Here is a 15,904-nt window from a genome sequence, read left to right as displayed (position 1 = left end):
AGTCGAATATTCACTCTGTTGTTTGATTAGTGTTATTATAGAGTACTGTCACTTTAAGAGTTGTCCAATATAGTTACGCATGAAAACGCATTGATCACAAAGGAATCGATGAGAAGAATCGAAATTTTAATTTTATAACCGATTCCTGACCTCAAGTATTCGATTCCCGACCCTGTGCATGAGGAACTAAAGGTGTGTGAGCGGTCAACTGTGTTCTCCTTTGGAAATAAAGGAGTCATTCAGAACGGGCCCAAGCTGAGTGACCAATCCTCGCAGAGCTCAGGTCACTTTGAGTTTCGCCTCGCGTTTCAGGACTTTGATGGAAACGCTCTACCTCTGAAGGCTCGAGTGCTCTGTGTCCCGGGATCAGCGCTCATCACACCGGCTCCGGACACACATCACACGGGTTCGGTTTCTGATGCTTCCCAGGTCAGACAGACCTCAGTACAGGGTCACTTCATTTTAAACCTGCCCTTTGATTCAGGGCAAATTGACTGTTACTGGTACAAAAATAATGCCGCAAAACTAATATGTAATAATTCAAGATCCCAAAGCAAAGTTTCCATTCATACATGTTTGATGCACTTTACAGATGAGAGAGATTGAATGCGGGCAGGTCTCTGCGCTAATCTGCTGTACGTGTGTGTTTTCTCTATATGAAATGTTAAATTAACAGAGTCAAAACACCTGTGTAATATTTGTATTTGTAAATAAGACTTTGAAATAAAGAATGAATACATTGTTACTCTGTTCGTAGATGTTATATGCGTCTCCTAGATTTAGTCTACTGCTGTTATCCTTTGTCAATTCTTCCAAAAAGTTATAATTTATTGGTGATTTAATGGCAGATAATATAATGAAGGTTAAAGTCCTCCTATAGTCAATAACTTTATCCTTTAAAAATCGTCTTTGATCACCAAAATACATATTTAAATGTTATTTCTTTGTTCATAGCTTAAAATAGTGCTTGTGGATGGCCAGTATTCTCCAAATAGTTATTTTTTCTCTTAATATTTCCAAAGTAATTTTTAAAGTTTCATTGCATCTGAAATTGCGAACTTCCTTACTATATTAGATTAAAAATTGGTGCATCCTAAATGGGTGTATCCCAATTCACTTACTTGTGCATTTTTCTATGCCATTTTGTAGAAAATATGGTGCAAGTATTCACACTGCAAATTGCAACAAGAAAAAGTGCACTTCAAAATACCCAATGTCAGATTTAACCATAAATTAGATTTTTCTTGCATATCCAAATTTTATCCAGATGGGTTTTTGAAAGTCTAGACAACATGAAGCATTGCTTGGTCACTGGTTGAGCTAAACTGGTATTATCTAATTGTGGAGTTAAATTTAACAGATATTCAACATAATTCATGTGTGAGAGTCCAACAGAAGGACAAAACCAGTCAAATATCCACTGAGTTCTGCTCATATTTATCACCATTTTATAAACTACCGCGAATAAACTGATAATGTGTGAAGTGTCGAAGGAGTAAATCTTGGTATAAATTGCATCTAACAACTTGTTGCACTATGGCTGCCTATAAATAGCTGATTTTGTGAAGTTTCGTGGTGTTGGTAATAATACGCCAGCTGTGTGTTTGCTTCCCTTCACTCTATCAAAGGCTTGTGGCAAATCTTTAAGGTCAGGATGGGCAACAGAAGATGTTATGCTGTTGTTTGGTGGCCCTCGGTTGCACTCGAAGCCCCCCATCCCGACTCCGGCACTCCCAGCTGGTGACCGTTGCTATGGTGATGCCTCAGGCCCGCTCAGGAATCCACATCCGAACAGTGGGATTCGGGATGGGGGAAGACGTCCCAGTGGGAAAGATCCTTATATAGGACAGAATGACGCCAGGACTCTTGGGAAAGGCAATAAACCGCTGCTGTCTGTCACTCGGGCCGTCGCTGGTGATCTGTCGTCAATGACATCATTATTCTGTGGGAAATGTAATGACGCTTAAAAGTCACGGCTTGAAAACAATACAATAGGACTTCTACACTGTAAAAAAATATATATTTAAGATTTATTATTACAACATTTGTTCTTTTGTCAAATCAACTTAAATAATTTATTTAGTTCAGATAACTTTTTGAGTTTCTGATGATTAAATCAATCTCCTTCAATGTATTCACTCACTTTTTCCAGTTCATTCAACTTAAAAATTTAAGTCAACCAGGTTACTTAATTTTTTAAGTTAAACCAACAATATTTTTTTTACAGTGTAGAGACTTCCATTAGACCTCTCTGAACTCAAATTGTATTTAGTTTTGATTCATAATATGCGTAAATACAAGTAGGCCTACTTGCTTACGTCAAAACTAAAGCATGCCATTTATTTTGTGCCCAATATGTTTTGATTTAAAAAAAAATGGCTGGTTTTCACCAGGTTTTCACTAATGTGGAAGGTAGTCAGACACAATGGATTGCGGGATACAGTATTACACCCTGTGTACTGTGCTGTATACTGCACTTTTTCATAATAGGTCATTACTAGCTATTGTTTTCAACATAAAATTAACATTTATTTGCCCAGTATAAGCCTAAGAATATTCTGTAGAAATAGAGTTCTGAATTGTTTTTTTGCACCTCTTTTTTTGAGTTGAATTGCGTTTGAATTTGTTTGAATTTGAATTGCGATTTTAGACTTTTATTTAAACACAAATATCCATTCATCTCTACCTCAATTATTCACTCACTCTCAAATTGTAGATAGATAGATAGATAGATAGATAGATAGATAGATAGATAGATAGATAGATAGATAGATAGATAGATAGATAGATAGATAGATAGATAGATAGATAGATAGATTAATGGTTACACTTTACTTTACGTTAAGGTAGGACTAGAGTCTGGTTAAGGGCTAAGTTGCATGTAGCCTATGCATCATTCTGTGATACATGTGGAATAACATTTACTTTTTTGAAACAACGGTTAAAAGGCTTAAATGTGATCTTTTTTAACCTCGTTGCTACCTAAACATGTAGGATATAAACATTTTCTGAAATAATTTAAATTGATAAAATTAGAAACACCAGCGATTTCAAAGCGTGTTTTAGAGACTGTTCACTGCAGTTTTAAGCAGAAAATACTCAGCAATGCTGTCGACTTGCACATGGTTTGTTTTAAAGCATATTAAAAACACCGTATAGACACATAAACAACATTAAAAGCTAGATTTTTCACCACGGGGGACTTAAACATACAATACATATAGCTAGACAAAACTTTGAGTGAATATCTGTTGCGCTAGGCCTACTTGTGCAGCTCAAAACCCAAATCTGAAGGTACAGCGCCATCTACTGTCTGAAAATGAACAATACAAATAGTCTCGAATCGACCAGGGAGTCGACTCTCAACTGTGGCTTCCAAGCTTTTGAACATTTACCACTGCTGTGCTGATGCAGGGAATGTGACGGATTTGTGAAAATATATTTGTACACCTGAACTACTGAATGTACTTGACGTTGGCAAAGACCTCGTTACAGAGTGCGAAAAAAACCTTTGAGTTTTCGAATCGATTCAAATGAATCAGTTAGTTCATGAGACCGAACGAATCACACGTCACCGCGCGACGTCACGCTCGCTCTTCTTCGCTGGTATGGAGGAGCGCTATAAATAGCGGCGCACTCTTCAGCTCGATCCTTCACTCGCGATGTCTCAGTGGAAGAGAGTCAGAACACAAGAAGATGATGAAAACGTTAAAAGGCTACAAGAAGGTAAGCATTAATTTTTTGGCTTACAATTTGTAGAGTTCGGATAGTTTTACAGTTTATTCTGACGTTGACTAATGCTAGATTGTGCGCGCGCGGGTTTCAGCAGCACGTGGTCTCAGAAACACGTGGTCTGCTGTTTCCTCAACTTTAGCCGTGTGCAATTCAACAGCTTTAAAACAGTGTTTTAGAAGTCACAGATCTCCAGTGGAGCTTGCAGATGAAACTCATGTGTTGAAAACGCAATATTGATCATGTATGTTGGTCTTTTGTTATTTCAGGTGGCTGAGTGTGTCGTGTGCTGACCTCAGATGAAGATGGAGCATCTCTAATGTAAGTTTAAGTGTGTGTGTGGACCCAGCGGTAGTCAGCTGACAGGCCGCCCGTGCCTGAGCCAGTGTTACTCTGCTGGGAGAGAAAGGCTCTGCCGTCTGGTGCTGGTGCAGGTCTGGCTGTTTTAGTGAGTCCTGCGGGTCAGCACTGGCAGACCGGGCCCTCTGAGAGTGGACTGAGCTCATCACGTGACCCAGCCCTAGTCTGAGGGCCCACACTCCTCATACACAAATGTGTGTGTGAGCTTCTCAGTCACACTCTTGATCTTGAGAGTAACTAATGCTGTTGTTACAGGGCTCAGGAGACCCCAGAATACCTGCTTCCTAATGGCCAGCTGTGTTGAGACGGGTAAGTGTTTAGTTTTGGCCGTTTAAAGTCGGCATGAAATTAAAATCGTCCCTTTCCTTAACCCTCATGTTGTGTCGGATCACTTTCACCTAGAGGATTTTCCCATACCAGAAAATGCTAGTTAATGTTGATGAATTGGACTTAAATTTACTGACTAACACTTGATCTCAAATGACTGTCCTACAAAAATTGCTTGTGAATCTTTTATGCTCTTTAAATGTGCATATATTACAATATGCAGATTTGAATGTATTGAAGCTGATTGAACACTGAGAATATTGCTTCTGAAAAATTACTTTCACAACACCTTTCAGTATTCCAGCCTTTTCCATAGATTAACTTTAATCTCAGATCAATGAGGCCTACAATCAGTTTGAGAAATAAACGCAAAACTTGTCTAAACTGAAAAACAAGTTGAATTTAATCTGATAATACAGCGTAAGAGTGATTCAGTTTTTTCTTTTGTAGGCTGTTCATTTTTTACTGTAAATGACTGCCATTTTGTACAAAATAAAAGCATTTCTAAACAAATTCCTGATAAACATTAAAGCCCTATTGTGATAAACTGGGTTTTAAAAATATTCTATGTAAAATTGACCAATGTTTTGTTTAACTCAAAATAAGCTTGGAGGAGTAATTGGGATGGATAATTCAGAAAGTCACGATTCGATAATGAATTTTAGGCTCAAGATTCGATGCAATCCATTTTCGACTCAAAAACGGTTTTCAGGATGTAAATGTAGGCTAGTTTACTTTTTCCTATGTGATTGATTGCAGTAGACTTAAATTGTTGTATTTCTTTCCATTTAAATTATATTTAGTTTATTACTTTTGTCTTCATACAAAAATAAAAACTTTTGCAACTAAGAAGTGACATGCCAAGCTTTGGCCATCTTCACGTTTAAAATAAAACTTAAATAAGCTTTTACATTTAGCTTTAAAGTGCTGTAGTCAGATCAAACGATTATGCTAAATGTGGTGTAAGGAGTATTTCAGCTGACGGGTTGAATGTTAAAATGTTAACTCTAACCTTTTTCTCTGGATCGATATTGTCCTCCACCCCTTTTGAAACTGCACAGAGTTACCTAATGTTAATAAATAAAACTTCTCCAGTTAACTAGCTGAACATTCATTTAGTTGAAAAAATAATACCCGTCTTAATTTACATTTCGCCGGCCCCTCCCCCAAAACGACCATTGTCCAGTCACACATGGCAATCGTTACTGTGTGAGCAGGTCCGTCAAACATTGACGCCAAGCAAGATGGTGAAGCGATGCGCCCACGGCGTTTGTAAACCGGACACTAGGTACCCCGAGAGATTGTCTGGAGGAGTTCTTTCCGTTTCCAAAGCCGAAAACGCTACGTGAGCGGTCACTGAAGCGCATGGGTTTACCTTGACATGCCAATCTGTCGCGCTGGTTGCGTTTGACTATTTGTTTGTCGGATGTAGCAACAGTAACTAAGGGGGACAGGACTCGGTGAAAGGCTAATTAGAAAGAAAACGACCTGACAAAAAGATTGAAATCAATATTTGGTGATGAAGCATAATGAGTGATTTATAAGCAATTTTTTTTTGCAGGCTGGTCATTGTTAACCCGCGTTCATCAGTGTTAAAGGGTTTTCAATACAGCACAATACAGCACACCCTCTCTGGTGTCGACTCGGACTCGAGTGAGGTGGTCTCGACTACAACACTGACGCTAGGGAAGTAAAACGGGTTGTGAATGTCAGCTTTTCCCTTCTCTGCAGGAAGAGATGGATGAACAGGAAGAGAGCGATGGTTGGATGAACACTGGATGACGGCCCATCATGCTCTAGCACAGGTATAACCTTTATCTGCTCTTCAGAGTTGACCCAAGCTGATACCATGATGGCAGAAGCGCTCCTCTGCTGTCATGTCTGTAATCTTGGAAGAGCATCTGCAGGGTTGGCACTGATTTTTGTTGTGATGGTCTACAAAAATCTGACAAAGAAGCCTGCTACACTTCTCTTAATGTACTATTAATGTCGTAGTGTGTGTTTAACACTGCTTTCTTTTTGTTGTAGGAAAGGTGTGTGTGAAGATTTAAAGGAATTAAGATCTGGTCATTTTTTCAACTTTAAATGATCAGTGCTTTTTAACACGTTAACTGTATTTGTATGTTCAGCATATTAAATGTTAAACTGAAGCGACGTTCTTGATGTTGTAAAAAAGATGAATTTGGAATAAAGGCTGAAGTGACTGTTACTCTTTGTAAGTGTTTATCTTGTAATCAGTTTGTCAATGTCTTTGGTAGGATAGTTACTGTATATACCTAAAAATAAGACTACTTCCCCATTTTCCAGACTTATTTTTGTGTAAAAAAAAAAAAAAAATCTTTTTTTCAATATTTCAAAATAATTTTCTGAGGTGTTTGAAATTCCTTGCACCACCTGTGCCTCGTGTAGAGGCCCGCTTGTTGGCGGAGAACGGCACTTCCTATGCGTTTGCTGCTTGGGCTGTGACCCCGCGGAGGCCGCACTCTCCAAAGGCTGCTGCCCTGAGTGCGACGGGATGGATTTAAAGGGATACTCCACTTTCTTTGGAAATAGGCTCATTTACAACTCCCCCAGAGTTAAAGTGTTGAGTTTTACCGTTCTTGAATCCATTCAGCCGATCTGTGGTTCTGGCGGTACCACTTTTAGCGTAACTTAGCATAATCATTGAAGAAGTGCACAAGACCATTAGCATTTCTCAACAAAAAAAAAAAGACCAAAGTGTTTTGATATTTTTCCTATTTAAAACTTGACACTTCTGTAGTTACATCGTGCACTAAGACTGACGTGCACTAAGACTTTTCTAGGCTGATATGACCGGGAACTAAACTCTCATTCCTGCGTAATATTCAAGACACTTTACTGCCGTACCATGAGTGCAGCAGGCGTAATGACTACACAAACTTAGCGCCGGTCACGTTGGAAGCTTGGCACTATTTTCAGGTGTTGCGTCATATCATTATGCCTGCTGCACTCATGGTACCTCCCCCGTAAAGGCCAATTTATACTTCTGCGTAGGGTGCGCGCAGTAGGTACGGCGTAGCATACGCACAGACGCGTCCCATTGCGCGTACCCTTCGCCGTCGCCTGACGTGCACCTCCTCAAAAATGTAACTACACGTCGCGACGACGCGGACCGCAAGATCGGTGATTGGTCGGCTTGGTATCATCGCATTTCCTCCTACGCATTTCCGCACATACCTTCTCACGCATTTCCATCACTGTCTATGATTTCCACACGTACCATCTCCTCCGACGTCTTCTCTCATTTCTGCCTTTCATTTTTAGTAATTTCACTAAAGTGAACTGTTTTTCCACCTCAATAAGCTCCAACTCCAACATGATCCACTCTCTTTCAATCGCTATTGCTTGTAGTAATCTAGCCGCGAGGAATCTAAACACAGTGGAACATTAAAACTCTCCGCCGCCAACTAGCGTTTCGGAGCAGTACTGCAGAGCAACAAGACCTGAACGCAGAAGTATAAATGCTCATAACGGCGTCGCCTACGTGCGTAGCCAACGCCGCACATTACGGCGTACCCTCGACGCAGAAGTATAAATTGGCCTTTAGGCAAAGTCTAAATCGAGTAGGGTGGGGCCAAGAGATCAGCCAGCTCCTCACACTGATCAGAGCAGAGAGAGAGCGTTTTCTCTAGAGCCCCCCCCTACGGGAGCTTGGCAACAGAGGACGCGCTCTCAGCCGAAGCCCTCCAGCCAGAGAGGCGACCTGAGGGATGTCATTCAGGCTAGGAGGGCTTCGGGGAAGAGGTGCTAGCCAGAGTGGTAGGACCTCTGAGGGCGGTCCCCTCCGCTGCAGGACAACCGAGGTTGCCCCTTTAACAATAAAGGAAACATGCATGTTAGTACACATCACTGCAGTGCACGATATAAAACAACCAAACGAAACATAGCCTACTTTAGCGAAAGTACAGCTGCAACTCAGTTACCCAATCTCAGCTCTCAATCCCCAAACAGGATTGATAAAAGTTACTATAAAACAAGAGAAGAGGTTACCACATCAAATCCGTTTGTATATTTATTGCATCAAACTCATAAACGATTGATCTACAATGTATACTGCCTCGATTTCCAGACAGAGAACAATTAAAGCTCTTAAAATAATCAGCCTAAAAGAAAAAGATTTAGCAAAGCTGGAATTGCGCTGTCAAAGCACAGTCACTCCATGCAAACTAACCACACCACTAAAAACATACCTATATGAAAGGGTACAGAGACTGCACATTGAGCGCAACAACAGAGAGATGATGTGCGGCACAACCCATCAAACTGACAGGTTTATTGCCCCCCATAAAAATAAGCCCCGCCCCTTTTACCCCTCCCACCCCTCCCGCTTATGAACTGTACGTACACCGTGGGAAATTCCCACGGTCTCCCCTCCTCTTACCACCCACCACCACCCCTCACCACCACCTCCACTTCTGGACTGGTCACGTGATCGGGGGAAAATTTCCCCACGAACCGGACCCCGATCCATCCGACCCGGTACCGAACTGGACACCTGTTACGGAGGGGTCGTGTCACCACCCCCTCACCACTTCAGGGTGATCGCACGATCCCCACGATAGTGAAAAAACAATACATTTTCAAAACTTTAAGGACGACATAAAACAAAAGATAGGTTTAGTGATTTTATTAAAAGAAAAATCTTTTACACAGACTTGAAGTTGTACAAACTATAACAAATACAATAACGTTGTAATAGTGTTCTATTAAAAAAGTTTTCTAAAATACATCTAGTGTTTCATTAAAAATGCACGGCTTCATATATATTTTATGTTAAAACAGTTTAAAAATTGTATTAAAAAGTCAAAGATCGACCATTTTACAGAAAAAGTCAAGCAAAGGGGTTTTTCATTACAGAAAACTGTTTTTTCTAAACCATTTATTTTTTAAAAAGACATACGTTTTACAAAACAATGTTTTAAAATCCGTTTTTAGTCAATTTATATCATTAAGACACGGCAGGAGTCTTTACCTTTACACGTTATTTAGTAAATTGCTCCGTTTTATATAAAACATCTGTTTCGCTCTTTTCACAATTACGCGTTTTAAAAGTATTAAAATATTGTATAAAGTTAAAATACATGTGTCTTTAGCGTTCATGCATCTGCGGGCATTAAATCGTGTTTTTAAAAACATCTAAAAGCGTATGTATTAAACTTATATCAAGTAAATAGTTATGTTTTCTTAATAAAACATATAAAACCGGTTGTTCTATATCAAACAAATAGACCTATTTCTATCATACATTTTTAAAAAAGTATTACTTTTCACATAACATGTATAATGTTTAAATCTATTAACCCATTTATAGATACAGTGCAAGCCTTTAACGTTACATCCAATGCATTTTAAAATAAGACGGGTGTTTTAGAGTCTTCAATAACAAAAAAATAAAAGTATTTGAGCAAAAGTTTTACAATTACATGTCGTTTAAAAGTATTAAAATACACGTCTCTTTACTGTTTTATACATCTGTAAATGTTAAAACCTTTAAAACAGTTTAAAAATTTATTCATATGTGAAAAAGTCAAAGACCGGTCATTTTACAGAAAAAGTCAAACAAGTTTTTCATTGCAGACTTACGTTTTATCCTGTTTAAAAAATCCGGCTGCAATGCTTTATCCAAAACTTTAGAGATATTCCAAAAGTCCTCCGATTCAAACTTGTGTAAATGTAATCCCGGGAGCCCCACGAAACACGTCCATTCATCTCGACCGGGAGAAACCATACTGACTGTTTGCGTCTGTGCATGGAACCACACGCAGACTCCTCCCACGACACTCCCACATCACGTGACCCCAGTGCACACGGTATCCATACGTACAGCACGTCCACCCCCAACGTCATACGGCGGACTGTTTTAAAAAACGTCCGTTCAGGACGGAGCATGAAACTTAAATGAGAGAATTAACGCCTTGCAATGAGGCGCGCTAACCACGCCTCCTCACACGCCCCGTAGAAGACGCACGTGCGGCGGATTGGTCCACGCTCTATTCACGCCCCGTAGAAGACGCATTCACGAAGGATTGGTCCTCGCTTCATAGAGGCGCAGGTAAACTCCTCCCATACTCTGACAGAGGTTGTTTTAAAAACCAGAAGCTCAATACTCGTTTTTGCGGCATATAAAACCGATTGTTTTATATCAAACAAATATACCTATTCGTATGTGCGTCACCATCCCCTCTCCACTTCAGGGTGATCACGCGAACGGGGAAATTTTCCCCACGATGGTGAAAAACAATACATTTTCAAACTTTAAGGGCGACATAAAACAAAGATAGTGATTTTATTAAAAGGAAAAATCTTTTACACAGACTTGAAGTTGTACAAACTATAACAAATACAATAATGTTGTAATATATTTTAATGTTCTATTAAAAAAGTTTTCTAAAATACCTCTTTAGTATTTCATAAAAAATGCACGGGGTCATATATTTTATGTTAAAACAGTTTAAAAATTGCATTAAAAAGTCAAAGATCGACCATTTTACAGAAAAAGTCAAACAAGAGGGGTTTTTCATTACAGAAAACTGTTTTTCTAAACCATTTATTTTTTAAAAAGACATACGTTTACAAAACAATGTTTAAAATCCGTTTTTAGTCAATTTATATCATTAAGACGCAGCAGGAGTCTTTACCTTTACACGCTATTTAGTAAATTCCTCCGTTTTATATAAAACATTTGCTCCATTTATATAAAGAAGCATTGGTCCTCACTTCATAGAGACACACGTAAACTCGTCCCATACTCTGACAGAGCCTGTTTTAAAAAAAACCAAAGCTAAATACTCGCTTTTGTGGCATATAAAACCGATTGTTTTATATCAAACAAATATACCTATTCTTAGTTTGCCTGTGGTATATTTTATGTTAAAAGTTATATTTTAAAATGTTTACCTCAGTGTTTTAAACATGCCATTACAGTCAGACCTGAGGTCTCACATAGTTTTTATATAGCCTACTTTATTTGATTCTACATTACATGTCGATTTCATTCGGAATCAAAAACTTTGAATAATCCAACTGGTTAAAACAAAAGCAGAGTACATTGTTATGGATTAATTAGAGTTCTAAGGGGTGCAGGGAAGTCTTTTCCAGATAAACGCACTGCCTACACTTTGGTGACACACACACACACACACACACACACACACACACACACACACACACACACACACACACACACACACACACACACACACACACACACACACACACACACACACACTGACCCCTTGGCCCCGACCCCATGCCACGTCCACACGGAGTCCCAATACCTGTTTTTCCGTTTGTAGTGTACGAATTATTTTATTAGAGGTGTTATCTGATGAGTCCTGGAGGGTTTCCCCCACATCTTTCGTAAGTCGTAAAATAAAATATCACAAGCCCCCCTACCACATGAGGAGTTGAAAGATATCCTTTGAAAAAAGGATGAGATGGCGGGAAAAGTCGGGATGTTTAAAAACATGACAAGTTCTTTCATTCGGCACTTTCACTCTAACCATATTGCACCACGTCTCGAGTCTCTAAGGAAAAATGGCTGAAAACCAATACGGTATGTTGATGATTTAATATTTAGCAACAAAACTATTATAAACTATTTGTATATATACTTATATAAATATTTTTATCATCATGTATAGAGGATGTACTCCCGGATCTATATTTTGATGCTGATTTGGCAGAAGTTCTGGATTCTCTTTGTGAGTAGCCTATTTCTTTGTCTTTTATGATTTTCCATTTTATATCTGTAATGAAAATATTAAAAGGGTATGTGATATATTTGTTTGCATGTGTTTTAGATGATGAAGCGATATCAGACGGTTGTCCGCTTGATGAAATTTTACAAAACAGTGCAGAAAACACATTCGAATCCCCCGCGTTACAGACCTCTGTAACACAACGACCTATGCAATCGTCAGAAGAAACAGTATGTGCATCATTGGACAACCCGATACACGGTTATGAGGACGTCACACCCTGGAGTACTCTAGGGGCGGACAGTGAGCACTCAGACACTTCTCCGGACACCAGAACGAACGCATCTGCAACGGAGCCAAGTCGCAAACAACTCCGGAGGCCTTCTTCGGGGAAAGGTGTTAAGAGGCTTCGTGAAACTTATGGTGAATACGACTCCAACAATGATCTGCGCTTAGCATACCCTGACAATGGTGAGTAAAGCAATACCCTATATGATAATTTTAATATAACATATTTTAGTTTAATATATTTTAGTTTAATATATTTTATTTTAATCTATTGTTATTTAAATTAATAAAAATAAATGTCATTTATCCCCAGAGGAAAACTCTGTAGGGGGGGGTTAAAAGGCTTCGTGAAACTTATGGAGAATATGCTCCAGACAACGGTCTGCGTTTAGCATACCCTGATAGCGGTGAGTAAAGCAATACCCTATACATACATGATCATTTTTAATATAACATATTTTAGTTTAATATAATATATTTTTATATATTGTTATTTAAATTAATAAAAAATGTCATTTATCCCCAGAGGAAAATCCGACCGATGAGCGCACCTCCAATACGAAGTACGAAGAAACGGAGTGTACAGCAGACTCTTACAAGAAACGACTTTCTGCCTCGAGAGACTGTGAGGTCACCCCTAACGCATCCTCTTCGGAAGATAGCGGTGAGATACTATACAGTCTATATCATATAAATAATACATAAATTGCTATTATAATAAACATTATTATTATTATTTTAGAACCAGATTATCCCGAAAGAGACTTGGAGATATTTTTAGAATCCCAGGCAGATGTGCTGGATGCCGTCGGATGTCAAGACTCATCACCCAGTACACACTCCGATGAAGATACCCATGATCCGTTCAGACCTTTATTCACCCCTCAAGATTTTCACAGACTGAGTTATGACACATTTCGCAGTGCCAACCGGAATTTTCTAAGGGTTTTAGATGTCGCTTCACGACCCTTAACCTACCAAGAAACAGAGGATCTGCTCGTCGAATCACAAGCGCCAGTAGTTGCTCTTCAGCGCAGGATTATCGAACTCCAAAATCAACACGCCGGACAATTATCCAACACCGTAGAGTTTTTTGGAAACTGTCACGAACAAACACAGACTGAAAACAGGCGTCTGTGGGGAGTTGTTGATCAGGTAAGAGGAGATCAGCAAATACTCACCCTAGCAGTAACGCTAATTTCTGAACGCTTGAATATCATTCAACGTATTTTGAGAGATTTACCCGAGACCCTAAGGAGGAGATGATGACCGCTCATTTTTTCAATGCTTGTTTTTTATTTTTTTATTTTTATTTTTTATTAAAGTTTTAAGCTTTTGTTTTTAACTTGTTTATTTTACACAATGTCTGTAATTGTATTAACATGATGTTTTGAGTTTGTATGCCTGTTACGTTTTTCATATCTGTAGACATTAGTTTTATGTATATTGTATGTTTTTTGTCATACACTATTTTAAATAAACCACTTTTACAAAAATGCTTTCTAAAAGAGCACGTTCGGATAACGACTCTGATGAAGACGACCGCCTCAACTCGAGGCGTCAAAGTATTAACGATCAATTACAGAGCTTAATACGTGAGCAGGTAACGGGGATTGATACTACGGGGTTACCGCCTCGGGAGAGATTGCAAAATCTTATTGCCGAACAGCGATCCTGGCTAGATATGGATGATGATGATGAAACCATCCACTCCGATATGGAGGTTTCGAATCATCATCACCACATTCCTAATATCGACCCTGACGAAGGTATCATGTCGAGAGGTGATGGAAATAGCGAACTTTTACAACGGCTAATAAGTGAACAATTAAACGCGTTAGACACTACAGGACTTTCAGTTAGGGAAAGATTGCAAAATCTTATCGTCGAACAACAAACATGGTTAGACGAAGATAATGATAATAATGATAATAATGATGATGATGAAATCATACAGAATGGGGGAAGGGATGGGGAGTTGAGTCGGGAGGAAATAGACACACTAATATCTGAGGGTGGCAGTGTGGGTGACTTTGTAATAATACCGAGACCGCGTTTCAATGGGGTAGAAATTAACAGAACGTTGAATCTCCGTGAAATAGATACAAATGATTTGGCAGATTTTAATCATCGTCTGCACAATATTTTAAGTGAGATTGTGGGCTTATCGCAACAGGTTGCTGGCAACGATGGTTACATTAACATTGCCCTAACAGGATCTAGCCTACCCACATCAATAAATGCTGTTTTGACCCCCGAAAACAACCATAACCCCGAAATATTTATTGAACAGATTGAACAAGCGGCACAAAGCAATAGAGAGCTGAGCACAGACTCGACGCTATCGCTTCAGGTCAGTGTAGCTCTGGGTAGGACGGGGGGAGGACGGAGGAAAATTACAGATCTTGCAATTAGCGAATCGATAGAGAAAAACAAAATGCATTTATTCAGTCCTACTAACTTCACCAACAACATGTGTCTTAGTTATTGCCTCGCTCATTTTATTAATCCGTCTTACACTGATGCAGACCTACAAAACCCCGCGAGGGAAATCCACACAGCATGTGGTTTTACGCCTAATGAAAAAATAGGGTTTCAAAATCTGTCCATTTTTGAAAAATATTTAGAGTTAAAAATCGTTGTTTTTTACAGAGACTGCTCCGGCAAATTGCAGGTGTACAAAAACACTGACGAAATTCATCCAAAAACAGTACATCTCTTTAACCACGAGCAGCATTATCATCTAATAAAAAATTTAAAGGGATTCATCGGAGGAAGTTACGTTTGTCCGTTCTGCTTCAAGGCGCATAAAAACAAGAGAACACACAAATGCAAATACGTATGTAATATTTGCTGTACAAGCGAGTGTCGCACACATGCCACAAGCTATAAACATTGCCCAGACTGCCTCAGATACTGCAGAAACGCTTTCTGCTACAGAACGCATAAAGAATCGCTCGTAACCGGTGAACAATCTCAATGTCAGTCCTTTAATTATTGCTCAAAATGCCATACCGTTTATAATGTACCAAAAGGAGGTGATAAGTTAAACGGTCACAAATGCAGCCCGAAGCGATGCGTACATTGTTACGAAATTTTGGCCGGTGAGGGAAGTCATGATTGTTACATCCAACCTCTAAAGCCTGAAACGTGTGATGAGAAATACATTTATTATGATTTTGAGACAATGTATCAGGATGATAAACATGTGGCTAATTTTGTATGTGCAATGACTCAGACAGGTGAGACGTTTGAAGCCGGAGGCACAGATTGTGTGGCACGTCTGATTAAACATTTCAGACGTCCAAAATACAATGATTACACATTCATAGCCCACAATGCTTCGGGGTTTGATTCTTATATTCTCGCAGACCATCTAACCAACGAGGGGATAACTCCAAAGGTTATCATGCAGGGTTGCCGCATTTTGTACATGTATGACAGAGTTTTTAGACAGAGATACGTAGACAGTTTCC

General features: G+C 39.2%; 1 long non-coding RNA gene and 1 other non-coding gene across 2 annotated transcripts; both read left to right on the top strand.

Annotated features, from left to right (window-relative positions):
- The first annotated feature begins 3,587 nt into the window (after positions 1-3,587).
- On the top strand, positions 3,588-6,628 carry LOC120464398 (uncharacterized). The gene is made up of 5 exons (XR_005618683.2): positions 3,588-3,726; positions 4,002-4,053; positions 4,348-4,401; positions 6,151-6,224; positions 6,448-6,628. It is a non-coding gene; the product is annotated as an uncharacterized LOC120464398 (long non-coding RNA).
- Positions 4,077-4,272, top strand: LOC120464424 (small nucleolar RNA SNORA74). The gene has a single exon (XR_005618688.2). It is a non-coding gene; the product is annotated as a small nucleolar RNA SNORA74 (small nucleolar RNA).
- Positions 6,629-15,904: the final 9,276 nt, after the last annotated feature.

The sequence above is a fragment of the Pimephales promelas genome, chromosome 9 (genome assembly GCF_988280905.1).
Source record: "Pimephales promelas chromosome 9, fPimPro1.hap1.1, whole genome shotgun sequence".
Lineage (NCBI taxonomy): Eukaryota > Metazoa > Chordata > Actinopteri > Cypriniformes > Leuciscidae > Pimephales > Pimephales promelas.
Note: the sequence above shows the minus strand (reverse complement) of the source record. Positions and strands in the feature narration are given on the sequence as shown.